The sequence below is a fragment of the Quercus robur genome, chromosome 12 (genome assembly GCF_932294415.1).
Source record: "Quercus robur chromosome 12, dhQueRobu3.1, whole genome shotgun sequence".
Taxonomy (NCBI): domain Eukaryota; kingdom Viridiplantae; phylum Streptophyta; class Magnoliopsida; order Fagales; family Fagaceae; genus Quercus; species Quercus robur.
The window spans coordinates 21,540,663-21,551,186 of record NC_065545.1 but is presented as its reverse complement, the minus strand read 5'-3'; positions in this window follow the sequence as shown (position 1 = coordinate 21,551,186).

Below are 10,524 nucleotides of genomic sequence, written 5' to 3'. Positions count from 1 at the left end.
CTACATTGTATAGAAGCATCATAGGAAGTTTGCTCTACCTTACAGCCAGTAGACCGGACATTGCTTTCAGTGTGGGCGTTTGTGCCAGGTACCAAGCTAATCCGAAGGAATCTCATCTGACTGCTGCTAAGCAAATCATTCGATATGTGAATGGTACTGCAAACTATGGTCTGTGGTATTCAAAAGACTCAAATGCTTGTCTTGCTGGGTATTCAGATGCTGACTGGGCTGGCAGTGTAGACGATCGGAAAAGCACTTCAGGCAGCTGTTTTTATCTTGGTAACAATCTGGTTTCGTGGATGAGCAAGAAGCAGAATTCAGTGTCTCTATCTACTGCAGAAGCAGAATACATCGCTGCTGGAAGTTGCTGCACTCAGCTTCTTTGGATGAAGAAATTACTTCATGACTATGGAATTCCTCAAGAAACGATGTGTGTCTTCTGTGACAACACCAGTGCCATCAATCTTTCCAAGAATCCTGTTCAGCATTCAAAATCCAAACACATAGAGATACGTTACCATTTCATTCGGGATTTGGTAGAGGAAAGAGTTGTGTGTCTTGAGTTCATACACACCGACAATCAAAAGGCGGATATCTTCACCAAGCCTCTCGATGGTCCACGGTTTGAATCACTCCGTAAGACCATTGGTGTTGGTACAATTCCTTGACTCTCTTGTGTGTTGTGTGCTTCACATATTTATAATATGCTAAATCTGTTTGTGTTGGGGCACACAATTTTTTTTAATTAGTCTTTTTGTGCAACATGTTTCTTGTTTGTTTGTCCATTTGTGAATACTGTTGTTTCTTTTTTTGTTTGTTCAATCACTTTTGCTTCTTGTGTCAAAAATCCAAAAATCACATAAAAATTAGAAAATCAAAATGCTTGATTGACTTTGTTGAGTTTTGTCTCAAAACTTGTTTTGCCTTGTACCTTTGTGCTAATGGCTTTGTGCATTTTTTAGCATCGCTTGTTTTTATGCACTCATATCACTGTGGGAAAAATCTTGAAACCTATGTGATTGTTGTAAATAGATCTTCAAACTTGTCATGAATGATTAGTGAATGGCTATGTTGATCTTGAGACATGCATAGACTTGTGTCTATATATCTTCCCACTTTTTATTTTTTTTGCTAAAAAGAGCTCACCAAATGTAAATCTTCAAATGAAAAGAGATATTGAGCTGCAAAAGCCTGTCGCACATTCTAGTATTTGACTAGGAAAAAGGGTAAGCGACCTTATATTAAAAGTGATTGTTCATTCAAAAAGGCCAAAGGCCTGTTCTTCAAAGAGAAATGTTATTTATCCCTCTCACAATGAGAGATGATTGCATCAAAAGATCAAAAAGATCAAAAAGATCAAATGTTTTGATTGAAAGTGGAGTAAAATGATAAGCTCCAAGTTATGATTATCAAGTTGTGTGGGAGGTCATATATACATATTTCTATAATTGAGATGGGTCACATGATCTAGTGCTAATTGTGTATGCCTTGGTTGAATTGATCATTGAAGCTTCACATTAGACAAAGGACTATCTCATTGTTGTTATCCACACACAACACACAAGTTTATGTTCAATAAATGCCATATTCATTTGTGTGATTGTACTTGATAAAATGTGTTTCCACATGCTCAATCTTTGTTAATTCAAGCACAAAAAGATTTTTGAGTGTTTTAGGTGTTTTTGGAAAGTATTTTGTTTGAAAAATCTGAAAATTTCAAAAATACAGTTTTGCCCTGTTTTGGCGGCTCAGTCGCGGGTATGTCAAGTCGCGAGCCACAGTCGCATCTTCGCTGGTCATTTTTGGCGACTTGTTCGCAAGTGGAAGGTCCAGTCGCGAGGTTCACTCAGAGATTTTCGCGGCTCAGCTCGCGACTCACTCGCGGGTAGACCTTCTAGTCGCGAAAAACACTTAGAAAATTTTTCAACTTTTTGTTCTTCAGTGTTTTGGCGGCTTGCTCTGGCGACTTTTTGGCGACTCGTTCCAGTCGCGAAGATCGCGTGTTTTGGATAAACAGGGGTAGTTTTTAAACTTTTCATTTTTCCCTCGATCTTTTTGTGACTGTTCATTGTCTTTCTCATTTGCTCTTACACTGTATCACCGTGCCTCCATTTTTCGATCTCCCATACTTGTCTCTTTTCAGCTCAAAATCGTCGCCTAACAGGTATGGTTTTCTGTCCTGCACTCTATTTTACTTGTTCTTTTGGTTTTCCCTCTGGCTCTTTCACATTTGTTTGTGATTTTGTGATGGGTTTTTTTTTGCTCAACTATTATTCTTTGTTCTAGCTTCGCTTGGGTGCTTATGTTTCTGTATTTGAGCTAGTTATGTTGGTGGTTGTGTTCTTCATCCTGTGCTTAGCTAGGGTTAGCATTTTTTTTGTCTGATCTGCTGTTGCTATCATGTTTCACTTTGATCCTGTGTGGTATCTTGTCGATGTGGTGTTGATTTTGGTCCTTTTTCAGCTGATTATGTGGTTATATTTGTTCTCTCTATACTGTGTAGTTCTAATTTGGGCCTTTGGTGTCCCTCATTGCTACTTTCTGACCATACTCATCCAGCTGTTAGGGTTTCTTCATTGTTCCTAAATTTTCACTAACCCACTGCTGATATAGTCTGTTGGATTGTGTTCTGTCATTTCCCGTGTTTATAATACAGACTGGTCATGTCTCCATTCAAAAAGGCTGCTGTGAAAGGAGGTTCTTCCAAAGGGAAGGAACCCGTAATTGATGTTGATGAAGACACACCTCTTCCGAAAGTGACTCGCTCTTCATCACAGCGATTCGATCCTAATAAGTTCAGATCATATTCAGCCTATCAGTCATATGAGAATTTTTTTCTTCATGCCACACCATTACTAGAGAGAGCTATGGATCTGCCCTCACTTCATAACACTGACATTCCGATATGTTTTGCTCACAAGGATTGGAATTACCTTCTCTCTGATCCGGATATCGTGTATGAAGAGTTGGTTAAAGAATTTTATGCTAACGCAATTGTGGAAGGAGATGAACTTAAGTGCTGGGTTCGGCAAAGGAGCTTTTCTGTCTCTCCTACATACCTGGCAGAAATTCTTCACATCAACAGACCCATTTTTCGTCATTCACCGGTCTATGATGATCTATGTCCTGATGAGGAGCTTCTCAAACAAAGTCTTGGTCAAGACTTGGAGTTCTCACCCAATGGCAAATCCATCAGTGTTTCCTCCCTTTCTCCGAAACTGCGAGTGCTTACAATTGTGATGTTTCACAATTTGTACCCTTTATCAAGTACTGGGTATATGAATCTCGGACGTGCTTTGTTTCTTCATGATCTAATCTCTGATGAAGAAATCGACATTTGTGCTCATATCTTTCATGTTCTGCGCAAAACGGTTCTTCGAAGTGAGTCTCGGATATGCATTCCTTTCTGCAGTCTCATTTCACGGATCTTGAAGCTCAAAGGAATTTATCCAACGGCTGATGAGTCTCCTATCCCCAAACCGAGTCCAATCAACATGCGTACATACAATGCAAGTGTTGGACATAGTCGGAAGAGAGCCAAACCAAAAACTTCTGCATCTCACAGTGAATCTCAGTTCAGCAATCTCTCCCTCGATGAGAAACTTGATCGCATTGTCTCCTCTGTCCACGAGTTGAATACAAAGATGTCTGGACTCACTGCTTCTCTACACCATCAAAGCAACCGCTGGGATATGAAGTTTACTTCTCTTCAAACTCAATTGGATCAAATTCAGAGGAAGCTAGAAGAGGATGACTAGCCTATTCCATGACAAAAAGGGGGAGTGATAATCAGAGGGGGTGGATATTACCCTAAGGGGGAGTGTCATTATCTAAGGGGGAGTGTCTTTAATTTTTTGTTTCTTTCCTATCTTTAAGTTGATATATTGTGTTTTGTAAAAATGTTATTCAGGTTATTTGTTGGTCTGTACCCATGTGCTTTTGTAAGCTTTTAGGGTTATTGTTTTATGCATAGTTTGTAGGCTTTATGGTATGTTCCTTGCTTAAGTGCAGCCTTTATGCTATGTTGAAATCAGTACCTTAATCTAAATGTTCTGCATTTTGGTTTATGTACTGTCACTCTTGTGCCCTTGTAGAATTGTTCCTAGATGCATATGCCTTGTGTGCTATGCATTGGTTGAGTGTTGAGCATACAAGTGTCTTGCCTTGTGCTTGTTAACTTGTATGTCCTTGTGTTCATTCCAAGTGTGAATGAGCACTGTGATCACTATCTTGTGGTGTTCACTTGGTTGATCAAGCCATGGTTTGTTTATTAAACTCCATCTTTGCTTGATCACATTCTGCCTGTTTCATATGCATTTATATTTTTCTGCTTACAATGATCATGGTGTATTGTTGTGTTTCAGGAGTTTATGTTCATATGATTCAAGTGCTTCACAGCTTCTAGAGTTAGGTGTGAGTGAGTTTTGTTCAACTGTTCCCAACTCACATGTTAAGTCTAGAGTCTGTTTTAGGGTTTTGTCACGGAATATCCAAAGGGGAAGATTGTAAGGTTGAATTTATTCAACCATCTAATTGGCTTTATTCCGTGCCAAATTTGCTTGTAATTCAGCATTTAGTAACCCTGTATTTAGGTGGGTTTGTTGTAAGGGTAGTGAGTGAGATAGAGTGAAGACTGCTCAAGAGTGTGCAAGAAAATAGAGTGTCGCAGCTGGGACTCGCGGGTGGACTTGCGGCTGCAAGCCGCCAGAAGATGCACACGTGCCAAGCATGCTGGAAGATGAACAGTCATGCTAGCTGGAGCACTACAGGACAAAACAGGACAACTGGCCATACGGTTAACTCGCGACTGGATCTCGCGACTTAGTCAAGCCGCGAGGTCAAGCCGCGAGCCACCCCTGTTTTGTAAAATCCTGACGTTTCACATTCCTCTCCACTCTAGTATAAATACCCCTTTAAACCACGATTGAAAGAGAGCTTCCAGAGAGAATTTTGAGAGAGAAACCCTAAAGAAAAACAAGATTGTTTCACACACAATCCCTACCTTAGAGTCTCATCAAAATCCCTCACTCTCTTCCTCTCCATTGTCAAAACCTTGAGAGGCATTATACCAAACCTGGTTCTCACCATTATCATCTCTGTGAGACAGTCGTTTGGAGTTCTGGGAAGCAGTTAGGAAGGAGCCAATCTTCATTGGTTGATGCTACGGTCTAGTAGCGGAATCCGGGAAGCTAGAAAAGAAAAAGGTTCGGCGCAACCTCGTTGGAGCAAGAAGCTTGGAGGGCTTAGGTGCACTGGGTAGATTAGGCTTGGAGGGTCTATTGCTGTCCTTGTATCCCAACTGTATTTTCTAGTGGATTGATTACCGCTTGGAGGGCGGCGGAGAGGTTTTTCGCCGAGGTCTTCGGTTTCCTCTTCGATAACACATCGGGTGTTATCTTTGTGTTTGCATCTTCCTTCCTCTCTATCTCTGCCTTTATATTATCTGCTGTGATTTTATTATGTTATGGCTTAGATAGTTTTTATCCTATTTCACATTATAGCATATGTTAAGTTTCCGCACACTTGTTGTTTAACATATTGCTTGTGTTGGTTAAGTTAATTTTTGGGGGTCTAAACGTTCAAAAGTGTATTGGTACACGTTTTTGAACTTTCATAAGTGGTATAACAAGGGCTTCGTGGATGCTAAGAACTCTATAAAGCCTATTGTCCACCAAGCTCGGTTTCATGGGTTTGAGGAAGGGTGGTTGGCGGCCCTTCAAGCAATGGGAGTGCCCAAAGATTCCCCACTGAGGAACCCAGAGCAAATCCCATACCCGGCTTCTCCTCCCCCCGTTCAGAGTCAAGCTAGTGCTGTCGACGAAGAAGATAACCCCCAGCATGAGGGAGCTAGTGCCAGTGATTGACACCCATGTGGAGACTGTTGATCTCGAGGTCACCAGTAACCTCAATGCCGCCGAAAACACAAAAGTCCAACAACCACTAGCCGAGGATGTCCCAGACCGGCAAGTCGATGATGCAGTCCATCTCCCGCCCACCGATCCTTCAGTTTGACACTTATGTTTTTAGCTTGCTTTTATTTTCTGTTCATGTTTAATTTTTAATTTTATTTGTTTGGTTTGCCTGCAGTCACCGAGTTGTGGTGACAAAACAATGATTTATCTCTGTTTGGTTTTCTTTGGTGAACAAACATCTAGTTTAACTATGTTTATGAATGTTTATCCAACTGTTACTAAGTTATTCTTTCTGTCATGCTTTGCCTGTTTGTTTTTCTTTTCCTTCCCCCCTTTTTTTTTATTATTCCTCATGACCGAGCAATCTAATCACAATTTTCCCCTGAATGGTGACTGATACTGCTTTCTCATTTGTCTTTAAAAGGATAGATTATATCTGTGCATGTATAGCGACTAGGACCGGTCTAGAAGAGATTGCCAGTATCTAGAAAGAATTGGCTCCCCGACAATAAGAACTGAATTTGACATATGTTAACTTTTCGAGGAAAATTTAGTGTAAGGAAATTACCTACCCCGTGATCCAGATTGAATCCGAGAGATCGGTTTCAGTAATATGAATAATTCAACGTAAGCATCGTGTGCCCGATGATTAGGATAGAGCTGGGAAGCGAGTTTGCATTCTTGGAATAAATCAGTGTAAGGTTTTCCCCCATCCAGTGATTAAGATCGAACCGGGAACAGGTTCCTATCCTTAGATAAATTTAAGACCTAGTTTCCACCTATCCGGTGACGAGGATTGAATCGGAAATAACTTTGTACCCTTAGTTAAAATTTGATATAAGGTTTTCACCTGCCTGGTGATTGAGATCAAACCGAGAAGCAAGTTTCTGTTCGAATAATTTGATATAAGGTTTTCACTTGTCGGTGATTGAGATTGAACCGAGAAGCAGGTTTCTGTCCTTACATAAAATTTGATATAAGGTTTTTACCTGTCCGGTGATTGAGATCAAATCGAGAAGCAGGTTTTTGTCCTTACATAAAATTTGATATAAGGTTTTCACCTATCTGGTGATTGAGATCAAATCGAGAAGTAGGTTTCTGTCCATAAAGTAATTTGATATAAGGTTTTCACCTGCCCGGTGATTGAGATCGAACCGAGAGGCAGATTTCCATCCTTAGAGTAATTTGATATAAGGTTTTCACCTGCCCGGTGATTGAGATCAAACCGAGAGGCAGGTTTCTGTCCTTAAGAAAATTTAGAGCAAGGTTTCCACCTATCCGGTGATGAAAATCGAACCAAAGACAGGTTTCTACCCTTAAAATTGTTTAAAATTAGGTTTTCTCTGCGTTTGTTAGCCAGGGTTAGTAAGTTAACAGTAATGAAACTAGGAGTGTGGGCATATCTGCATGAATAAACATCACCCTTGCATTACTTGACATTACACACATATGCCATTACACTGAACCCCTATTCATGTGCACCGATGACTCAATGATAAAACTTCTTTAGATTATGGACGTTCCATGGCCAGGGAAGCGGTCTCTCATCTAAGTTCTCCAAATAGTATGCTCCCACGCCTACGATGGCAGTAACTCTATAAGGCCCTTCCTAGGTCAGGGCTAACTTCCCCGCATTAGTGTCTCACATATTTCCTACTTCTTTTCGCAACACGAAGTCCCAGTGCCGAATTCCCGTGTCTTCACATCCCGGTTATACCAACGGGCAAGCTTCTGCGTATACTCAGCTAACCATATAGTTGCTGACTCTCGTCACTCTCCTAACAAATCTAAATGCTTCGCCATCAATTTGTCATTTTGGGTAAGGGCAAATCCTGCAACCCATGTGCTACGTAGGTTTATCTCGGGTGGTATGACGGCCTCCGCCCCGTACGTTAGGGAGCATGAAGTTTCTCCCATGGACCTTCTAAGGGTTGTTCAGTATGCCCATAGAACATTCCACAGCTTCTTGGCGCACTTGCCCTTCGTACCATCCAATCTTTTCTTCAATCCATTCATAATCGCTTTGTTAATGGCTTTAGCCTGGCTGTTGCTCTAAAGGTAGGCCGAGGTGGAATATTTGTTCTTGATACCAAGATCACTGCAAAACTCGCGAAAGGCTTTACTATCAAACTACAGCCCATTATCAGATATTAGAGAGTCCAACACCCAAATCTCATAACTTTGTTTCTCCACACAAACTTTTTAACATCTATGTCCCGAATATTAGCCAATGCCTCAGCCTCTACTCATTTGGTGAAGTAATCCACAGCTACTAGAACAAACCTCCGATTGCCCATGGCCCGGGGAAACGGGTCGAGAATGTCCAGCCCCCACTGTGCGAAGGGCCAGGGGTTGCTAACCGAGTTTAGACAACTTGCTGGTTGGTGGATCAGTGGGGCGTGCTTTTGGCACTGCTCACACTTCCGCACGTATTCAGCAACATCCTTCTGCATTTATGGCCACTAGAATCCCTAGGTCATCACTTGGTGTGCCAATGAACGTCCCCCTACATGACTTCCACACACCCCTCGTGTAGTTCGGTCAATAGCTCATTAACTTTCTCGAGGCGCAAGCATAAAAGATATGGCCCCCCAAAAGACCTCTAGTACATTTTGCGGTCTACCGATAACCAATACCGAGCAAATACCCGACGTACCCTGTTGGCCTCCTTTTCATCATCTGGTACTCGGTCTTCGGTTAAAAAGTCAACGATTGGGTCCATCTAACATGGCCTGGACGTTGTTACCACCGAGACACTTACCGCGGCATTAATACTTGGTTCCGCTATGAGCTCCACCTTGATTATTCGAGGTACCTCCTCTGTCATTGACGACGCCAATGTGGCTAGAGAGTCCGTATGTCGATACTAGATGTTAATGCCGCGGAGTGATGATAACAATCCCGGCCCCAGCCCCCATTGCACTAGATGCGTCATCCACAAATACCTTCCACGTTTGGATATCCACATGACAAACCACTTCCACGTCTCTCCTTGGGGAAAATTCTGCAAAAAAATTGACGAGAACCTGGCCCTTCACTGAACTTCTTAGTCTATACCTAATGTCGAAAGAATCGAGCTGAGTCCCCCATTTAGCTATTTGGCCCGTGAAATCAAATCTCTTTATCAAGGATTGCAAAGGATATTCAGTCAGCACATAGACGGTGTGGGCTTGGAAATAGTGGGGCAGCTTCCGTGTAGCGTGCACGAGGGCTAACACCAACTTCTCCAGGGGCAAGTACCTCGTCTCGGTGTCAACCAAGGTCTTGTTGACATAGTATACTAGCTGTTGTACTCCTTGGTCTCTCAAAAGCACGGCATTTACGGCATGCTCTGACATCGAGAGATACATGAATAGATCCTTTCTGAGTTCTAAGGCTGTCAACATAGGTGCCCGCACCAAATTTTCCTTCAAATCCTGAAAGGCTCTTTCACACTCTTCACTCCACTGGAATCCCTTCCACTTCTTCAAAAGTTGGTAAAATGGATGGCAGCGGTTGGCGAACTTGGAAATAAACCGGTTAAGGGCAGCTAACATACCGGTTAGCACTTGGACTTCCTTCGGATTACTTGACGGCTTGAGGCACTTCACGGCTTCAATTTGATCGAGATTGACTTTTATTCCTCGGTTAGTGATCAAATACCCCAGGATATTGCCATCCCCCACTCCGAAAGCACACTTATCGGCATTGAGGCACAACTTGTGTCGTCGAAGTACTTCAAACACCCCTTTGAGATCATCAATGTGCTGCATCTCCTGTTTGCTTTTTACCACCATGTCATCAATGTACATTTCAATTGTGCGCCCAATCTTGTTTCTGAACATTCTCGTCATCATCCATTGATATGTGGCCCCAACGTTCTTTAACCTAAATGGCATCATGGTATAATGATAGTTAGTATCAGGGGATATGAATGCTGTCTTTTCCTAATCCTTGGTAGCCAGGGCAATCTGATGATAATCCTGAAAAGCGTATAGAAAGCTCATCCTTGGGTGCCTATAGTCGGCATCCACCAAGTAGTCAATTTTCAGTATGGGAAATGGATCCTTTGGACATGCTCGATTCAAGTCAGTAAAGTCAACACAAAATCTCCTTTTGCTGTTCTTCTTTTTTACCACCACGGTATTCGCAAGCCACTCCAAGAAGAATATCTCCTTTATAGCCCCGGCTTCCTTCAATCTCTTAACCTCTTGCCTGACAGCCTCGACGTGCTCCTTAGCCAATCTCCTCGGCTTCTACTTCTTGGGAGGGTATAAGGGATCCACGTTGAGCTTGTGAACTATGAACTCAGGGTCCACCCCGGGCACCTCATACGGGCTCCAAGTGAACATGTCTACATTCTGCACAAGAAATAGCAACATCTCTGCTCTCTCTTTGTCCCTTACACTTGCTCCTATCAGAAAACTCTTATCATCATCCAGTAATATCCTTACTCTTACCAAGTCCTCAGCACAGCTAGCCCCCGCTTCCTCTTAGGGTCCCTATAATTGCTATAAGGGAGTCTCCTCGGTTGACTCCTGCTGCTTGATTCCTCGATCAATTGTGGCTGCCAAGCACTGCCTGGCCACTTGCTAGTTACCCCTTACTACAACAAGACCTTGCTCGGTGCGGA